This window comes from Silene latifolia, chromosome Y (genome assembly GCF_048544455.1).
Source record: "Silene latifolia isolate original U9 population chromosome Y, ASM4854445v1, whole genome shotgun sequence".
In the NCBI taxonomy this organism is placed as follows: domain Eukaryota; kingdom Viridiplantae; phylum Streptophyta; class Magnoliopsida; order Caryophyllales; family Caryophyllaceae; genus Silene; species Silene latifolia.
In genome coordinates, this window is record NC_133538.1 from 135,134,993 (window position 1) to 135,142,455 (window position 7,463).

The window sequence follows — 7,463 nt, forward strand, 5'->3', positions numbered from 1 at the left end:
CAATAGGACCGGAATCCTATAATGTTATCCCATGTTAATGTATACAGAGCGTAGGCTTGCTTTGAGCACTCTAATTTTTTCAAAGTAACAGCGCCGAAGGCACGACTCGGCCAATTAGGGCTAGGAACGCATCGCCGGCAGTAAAGGCAAGACGACCGGTGCACACCGAAAGGCGGACCGGTTGGCCCACCTTAAGGTCCAACTACAAGCTTTTTAACTGCAACAACTTAAATATACGCTATTGTAGCTGTACCACGGCTGCTGGCACCAGACTTGTCTTCCAAGGGATCCTCGTTAAGAGATTTAGATTGTACTCATTCCAATTACCAGACTCAAAGAGCTCGGTATTGTTATTTATTGTCACTACCTCCCCGTGTCAGGATGGTGTAATTTGCGCGCCTACTGCCTTCCTTGGATGTGGTAGCCATTTCTCAGACTCCCTCTCCGGAATCGAACCCTAATTCTCCATTACCTGTCACCACCATGGTAGGCCACTATCCTACCATCGAAAGTTGATAGGGCAGAAATTTGAATGATGCGTCGGCGGCGCAAAGGCCATGCGATCCGTCGAGTTATCATGAATCATCAGAGCAACAGGCAAAACCCGCGTTGACCTTTTATCTAATAAATGCAGCCTTTCAAGAAATCGGGCAATGTTGCACGTATTAGCTCTAGAATTACTACGGTTATCCGAGTATAAGGTACCACCAAACAAACTATAACTGAATTAATGAGCATTCGCAGTTTCATAGTCTGAATTAGTTCATACTTACACATGCATGGCTTAATCTTTGAGACAAGTATATGACTACTAGCAGGATCAACCAGATAGCATTCCTCAATCGACAACGGCACACATGAGCCACCTGAACAAACGAGTGGTCAACGTATACCGATAGTCGTTCATCTTAAGCAACAACTCTTGAATGGGCGAAAGATTAAATCAAACCCCTAAAAAGCATACCGCATCCCAGAGAACTGCTAGAAGCCATTAGCCATCCCACCACATCTTTTTACGCGGGTAGGAGGACAACGGCCCTAGCAAGAATGGTTCGCCCGACACCCCCGAGGGAATATCAAGCGAAATTCTCTCATTTAGGACATCGTAATACCTTTCAATAGGCATCGAACGCAGGAAAAATACTTCGTCCAAGGCCATGATAGAACTTGAAGGCAACAGTTAAGCGGATCATGAGTCAACGGTTCATTGCACAAGCAAAGAGCCCGCCAACTCAAAAAATCCCTACGCCACTCACGCGGTTCGCTAATGTCGTAATGAGGTCATTCGCCCTAACACACTAGGACCCTATAAAGGTTCGTGGATGCGGGAAACAAACCCCAACGAAGCACAACTAGCAGCGAAAACCGAGGGATATTTCGAGCAACAATGCCTTGGCGAGGACATTCCCCCTAACACACTAAGACCGATAAAAATCCGTGGTTGTGGGGGGCCGACCCTTTCAAAGCACATTTAGCCGCGAAAAGTGAGGGACATTCCGAGCAACAAGGGATAACCCGGCTCAAGGCCTATCGGATTCGGCAACCGAGAAACGAAGCATGTAACACCCCCAAATATCGAGGAGCCTTTAGCATGAAATTCCGAGATAAATAAGACTGTTACCATCTCAGTTTCCAGAGGTAGTGATTACAAAGGTAACAAATCCAAGTACTTTATTAAAACATAACTTTAAATGGTTTTATTACAACTGTACTGAACATCTAACTTAATATAAATTACAACACTTGCAAACGGAAATGATAAAGTCTACACTAAATGAGCTAGACGCCTAAGTTCCTCCAGGTCTCACGCCCAACCTCTTTCCCAGTTAATCAAGCACATGTTATTAACTGCTCTCACGATGGAAACGGAAATTAAAGGACACGTGGACACACATAAGGCAACCTATGATCTTCTATTAAATAAACGGAACAACATGAGAAAAATATAAAGTAACAATGTAGTTCACACGACTCCTCAACGCCACTATAACCACAATAATCACAAGTAGTCTGTTGCCAAGGCTCACAGCCAAAGCTCAACCACACCATATGGACTAACCACACAAGGTCCAGGCTAACTCCAAACACCGTGCCCTGCCTGTCCTATCAATTCTAAGGTCCACGGCTCTTCTACACCCCGTGCTTAGCCTATCCATTTCAGGTACACAACCGCAGCCATGCCTAACCTATTCATTTCACAATATCGTTGCCAATACAGAATTACCAAGCTTACACAATTCATTCATGATAATATATAATTGCCAAGTATTTTAGTAACCACATTGCCAAGCTCCTTTTCATTAAACATATTAATTCACCAATGCCAATACGAAACAGTGACATGCCAGTAAGATATAACAACTAATGAACAATCAACTATCAACACTCAAGTCATGATCACGTCATCACACACCACAACACACGGCCAAAATCCAATTACACAATAAATAGCAATTTCCGTCATAAAGGATTGATATTATGCCATTAACACACAATTAAGTCACATAATTGCACATAAGAAAACCCCGCAGTTAATTGTTGAGTAGCTAGCCTACCTGATTAGCAATAATCCAGCTAAAGCAAGCGATCCAATTAATAATGCTTCTCAACGAACCTTCACCTAATTAAATAATAATAATAATAATAATAATAATAATAATAATAATAATAATAATAATAATAATAATAATAATAATAACAATAATAATAATAACAATAATAATAATAATAATAATAATAATAATAATAATAATAATAATAATAATAATAATAATAATAATAATAATAATAATAATAATAATAATAATAATAATAATAATAATAATAATAATAATAATAATAATAATAATAATAATTACTAATTATTCTAACTCATAAAACAATTAAACTAATTATAACAATACGGATTTAATATAGTTAAAACCCGTCTTAAAACCAACCCAATCACCCCATCACCCACGGGTTAAACCCGTCTTAAGACTCCACCAATACTCAAGCACTACACGGTTGAAATCGTGTTTACCAACCCACAACCATACACGGTTGGCCCGTGTTTCTCACCCACATTCACCACCCTTAACTAACATAACCACGGCCACCACCCGTACACAACACCCCCTGGCCAGCCACCGCAACCATCACCACCATCGACACCCCACGACCTCACACACTCGTGCCCTAATCCCAACACACACACACCACACTCACAACTCAACACTCACCCTTACACACTAGCTCCGCCACCTACAACCGCCACAACCTCGACCACCTACACCCCGTCGTGGTGAAGTGCAACCTAACTAGACACTAAACACTGCTTCCATGGCTAACCTAACTCACAACAATAACACAAACCTGACACGCCCTTGCATAATCTATGGCACAACAACCACCCAAACCACCACCAATAGCCACCACCGTGGTCTCCCTTGAGCCACGATGGGACCTCCGACAGCAGTACTTGCCAAAGTCGCGGTCTTTAGACACAAGTACGGGTCAACAACATGACACCACCACCACTTCCACACTCATCCTCATACATACGATCTCCAACACCAACCACCGCCACGACCACCACCGTACACACTCCCTGACTCGCCGTGAAACATTAGCAGCAGCAGCAGCAACCCCCATCCCAGGTCACGGTCAAGTCGAGACACGGTGGCTTAAACCCTTGTGTTGGACCATATAAATATATGATTAGTTTTGATAATGACAAGTGTGTACTTTATATTATATATACTCTTGCTCATAATCGTTTTTTTAGTCTTTAATAGATTGTTTAAAGTTTACGATTTAAGCAAGTAATGTTATACCAACCATGGCTATAGATTGAAGATTTGTGAAGCATCGTTCAAGTAATGTTATAGCAGCTTGAGCTATAACATTGAAGATTCTTAAAGCGTCATAGTTATTGTAACAAGTTTCAAGTATGATGATCACTCAAGCAAAAGGCTTGATCAAGTCTATAACAAGCTCAAGATGAAGAGCTTATGATTAAGATGAAGAGATGATCCTACCACTGAAGATCTCTAGGAAGATTAGCTACTATAGGACATCATCTAATAATGGTATCTTAAAAAGTAATATTGGGAAGGCAAAGTTATAGCTATTTCACCTATAACTTTACTTACCAAACTCAACGTTATAGCTCTTTGTACTATAACTTTGGGTTGCATTTTAAGGCACGATTTTAATAGTTTTAAAATCAATTTTCAAAAGATAAAATTCTTCATATATAGAGATGAAATACGGGTTATTTAGAATGAATAATTTACATTATCCTAATGGTTAGTAAAACGACTTATGAGTCGTCATGCTGCCTAGGGTTTGCTAAATTATCTAAACCTAACCCTAATATAGTCCTTGTTATTTTGACCTAGGGTTTTGGCTAAGATGGACTTATGAGCCGTTGGAGGCCAAATTAACTCCATATGCAAGTAAATATTATTAGGTCAAATCCATAATATATTGCTGATGGGGCATATTCTGCACCGCTGACCAAGTCAACATATTGAGCAAGGTCAAAGATATCCACAGCAAGTCAACGACTTATGCAGCCTAGCCGATGCAGCCCATCGGCCCTGTCAGCCTGGGGTCTCGGCATGGCAACCTGCCAGCCGGGACACATACCCGCGTACTCACATCGAAGACCCCTCGGCGGTGAGGCAACAGAGCCCGCCGGCCTGCCATAGGTCCCTCGGCCGAGGGGTAGATCAGTCTTTCCACCTGCAAGCCACTTGGCCACTTGGCCACTACGTGACAAAAGGTGAAAGCCTATAAATACTCCTCAACCTTCATTGAGGAAAAGATCCAACTAATCCACAACTAAACCTAAATACACTATTCATCTGGTAATATCTTCCTTATCTCTCTACAATATACATTCAGCCAAGTAACAACTTACCCCTTAAGCTTACTGACTTGAGCGTCGGAGTGAGTACGCTTGGCACAAAGCCAAGCCCTCAGTTCGTTCATTGTTGCAGGAGAGGCCGAGAGGAACGATTAAGACCAAAGGAGAATCCAACTCAAGACATCATTCAACAAGCCACGGGTGGTAACTATACTTGCTCTGGAATTACACCCGGAACAATTGGCGCCGTCTGTGGGGAAAGATACTAGAAGCTAGTCAAATTCATTCCCAAAACAAAAAATAAACAAAACAAAAAACCCACCCAAAAAGCTAAGAAGATGTCGAAACAACAAAACGCAGTCGTGACCGACGAAACCCCATTCTACCAGGATGATACCTTCAACAATTCTGGAGTCGTGCAGCCCTCCACCGGCGGAGTAATCCAACCGGAGTTCGGGATGCCAATAATACCGGACACGCCGCCGCTAAACCAACTGTGTCACCATCATGGGACATGTGGTTGATATAGCAAAGCGAAAATGGTCCGGACCTAATTAGTAATACGCCCGCTCACACCATCACGCCGACAAGAGCGGCGGAAACCATCCAGGAGACCAGGGCCCAAAATGTGACTCCGAGAAATTTGAACGGAGCACTAGGAGAAGTCGACCCGGCCAAGTCGCGGGGAGCCCAAAGTGGGCGTGGTAGACCTAAGTCCTTCCCGCACTCATGGGAGGACAGCGTCCCCGCAACACGAACGAGGCTTACCCCAAAGGAACCAGAGGAGTCCGACTCAGCAGAGTTGGAGAAGAAGCCCGAGTCGAAGAAGGAGTCCTTCCCGCTACGAGGAGAGGAGCCGGATTAGGAATGCGAGGAGCCGATCGCCGCGTGTCGTTCGACACGTGGTCGACGACCCCTCAACGCCACGTCCTAGAAGTCCGGTGCCGACTAAGCTCAAGTTGCCACCCCTATCATACAAAGGAGATAGTGATCCAGCCGACCACGCTGAGGCTTTCGAGTCTTACATGTCGGTATGGGAGCAGCCCGATGAGGTCTGGTGCCGAGTTTTCCCAACAACTTTGCATGGGATGGCTCAAAGTTGGTACAAAGGGCTTCCCGACGGCTCGGTATACTATTACGCCGACCTAAGAGACGCCTTTCTAGCCCAGTACTCTTGCAACAAGAGAAGGGCCGTGGAGACATCGGACCTCCTAACTATCAAACAGGAGGGGGGCGAGTCTCTACGAAGCTATGTGAAGAGGTTCGATGGAAAGGTCCAGCAGATTCGAGAAATTAATCCCGAACTGGCGGCCTTCGCGCTGATGAAGGGCCTCCCAAGGGGAGACTTAAAAAATGAGCTCATCAAGTGCGTAGGCCTGAGCTTGGATGCCACCAGGAGGATGGCCGACCAGGCCATCAAGGTAGAAGACTATCACAAGACATGGGTCGGCCCCAGCGAGGCCGAACACTCAGAAAAGAAGAACCGCCGGGAGGACAACCCGGATGAAAGACGCCGTGACAACAATGGATCACGGTCCGATGAGAGACGCCGTGACAATAATAGGTCACGGTCGGGCAAATCTGCCGGGAAACAGAACTCGGCGGATGCCGGGGGGAGCTCGGGAACGTACTACAAAAAACGGTACGATGATCACACCCCCCTAGTCGTATCGGCCGCCGAGGTCTTCGCGTTGAGCAAGAACGAGGGCCAGAAGTGGGAAAGACCCCCTAGGCCGAGGAGTGACGGTGACACGAGCCAGTACTGTGAGTACCACGGCCACACCGGACACTTAACCAACGACTGCCGACATCTGAAGAATGCCATTGAAGAACTGATCCGTAAGGGGAGCCTCGGCAAATATGTTGCCGGAGGCCAAAAACCAGATGCCGGCGGGTCAAATAGCAAGCCCGTCTTTGAACAGATAGGAGTAATCCACGTTGTCATCGGGGGCAACGGGAACAATGGGTCCGCTCATGGGCACAAACGGCACCTGAATGAACCATATCAGGCCATCAACTTTGTGCCCAACACAGCCACCCCCGCTCCCAACATCCCCGATATGACCATCGGGCAGGAGGACTACGAGGGAGTCATCGCTCCTCACAATGACCCACTTACAGTCCACCCGGACATAGCCAACCACTTGGTGAAGAGGTGCCCGATCGACACAGCGCCTACACAAACGTCATGTACTGAGAGAATGCTTTCTCGGCCTCTGTCGAGAATTGAAGACCGAGCCCCCGCACCAACCCGTTGTACGGCCTTCTCCGGAGCGGTCCGGTACCCCGGGGTCGGTCAGATTGCCGATGAGGTTCGGCGAGGGAGGCGCGACCAAGAATGTCATGCCCGATTCGTAGTCATCGACGGCACGTCCGCCTACAACGTTCTCATAGGTCGGGTCACTTTGAGCGAAATCGACGCCGTGATCTCCATCCGGCCCCGACATTGATATACGTCTCGGACCGGGGAAGCACATAAACTCGTCTCGAAGAACGAGAAGGATCCCGGCGTATGGGAGATACACACTAACGGCCCTTCCACGACGGATAGCTCGAAAGCCAAAGATCGTTATTTTTAGCCCAAACGGAGACGTATTTGAGCACGCCTTGA